We start from the raw sequence: 1436 nt of genomic DNA on the forward strand, positions 1-1436 counted from the left end.
GAGATGAACCCCAACTGCCCACAGATGTGACTTGTTGGATAATCACTCATCATTTGTTGTCTAAACCAGAGCTTCAAACTGGTTCATTCCAGTTTGAACCTCTGTTGAGAATTTTCATTTCTAACAAGTTCCCAGGCAATGCTAATGGCACTGGTTAGGGATCAGTTCTGAAAACCACTAGTACAGCAGTGGTTCTCAAAATTTATTATACAGAAGAATCACCTGGGGATCTTGTTAAACTGTAGATTCTGATTCAGAATATTTGGGGTGGAAATGCAAATTCTCAGCAGGGGTTTGAACCCAAATGAACCAGTTAGAAGCCCTGGTCTAAGGTTTTCTGTCTTACTTATCCACTTTCCTACCAGCAGGGGCAGATTAACCAGTAAGTGAGATGTGCACAGGCTTACTTGTGTTTACTTACTAATCTGTAGGGCACAATTTCACATGGGTCCCACCACATCTTTGATATGGTGAAAAGCAGATGAAATTGTGCCCTGCAGACTAGTAAGTAAGCCCGTGCGTACCTTGCTGATTGGTTAATCCGTCCCTGCCTACCAGCGCTTCCTGGGATCACCTTCCACATGAACTACGTGCACTAGGGGGGCTGCGGTTTCCAACAAGTGTTCTCAGTTTGAACCTGAAGGCCATTTTCAGATTCTAGTAGATGGACTGGTTCAGATAAAAAGAAAAATCAGCTTCACTGACATCAGTATATCGAAGCTGCTGTGATTGTGGAGGCAACTATGATTAACACCACAATTCACCCAAGGGGGCCCTCGTAGCAGAAAGAAATTTATTTATACATTCTCCTAAATCCCTAATTTTCAATTAGAAAACTCAAGCATCAGATGAACTAGGCTTAAATACCTTTATTCTTGGGTGGTGCAAAAATTACTTTTAAATTTGATTATTTTTTCCCCTAGGTTTCATTGTTCAGCAAGAATTTACCAAGTATTGACCATACACCAAGCATGGTGCTGGCTTCTGGGAATTCCATGCAGGAAAAATTCTTCTCTGCTCAATATTGACTAGGCCAACAGAAAGAGTTGAAGGTTTAAGTCTGACATGGCCTTGGAAGGCCATTTTACAATGAGTTTTATGTGAGTTTGTAAATACAACCAAGATAGACATGCCTTTTGACCTGCTTTTCAGATACAGTAAGGGAACTGAGCCGATCAAGACATCACCCTCATGACATTTGAAAGCAACACATGATCTGGGATAAACTGAATAAGGTCTGTATATTAGATAGTAGCATTATATCGACTTAACTTCTTAGTAGTATCTGATCATTGTATTTTGGTTAGGTAAGAAAATTTAAGAATTTGTTTCTACTAAATACACACTGAAACATTTAGGGGTAAAGGGACAACATCATGTCTGCAATTTACTATTAAATGGTTCTAGAAAACATCATACACATTTATATATCTATA

This window comes from Trichechus manatus, unplaced genomic scaffold (genome assembly GCF_000243295.1).
Source record: "Trichechus manatus latirostris isolate Lorelei unplaced genomic scaffold, TriManLat1.0 scaffold00008, whole genome shotgun sequence".
Lineage (NCBI taxonomy): Eukaryota > Metazoa > Chordata > Mammalia > Sirenia > Trichechidae > Trichechus > Trichechus manatus.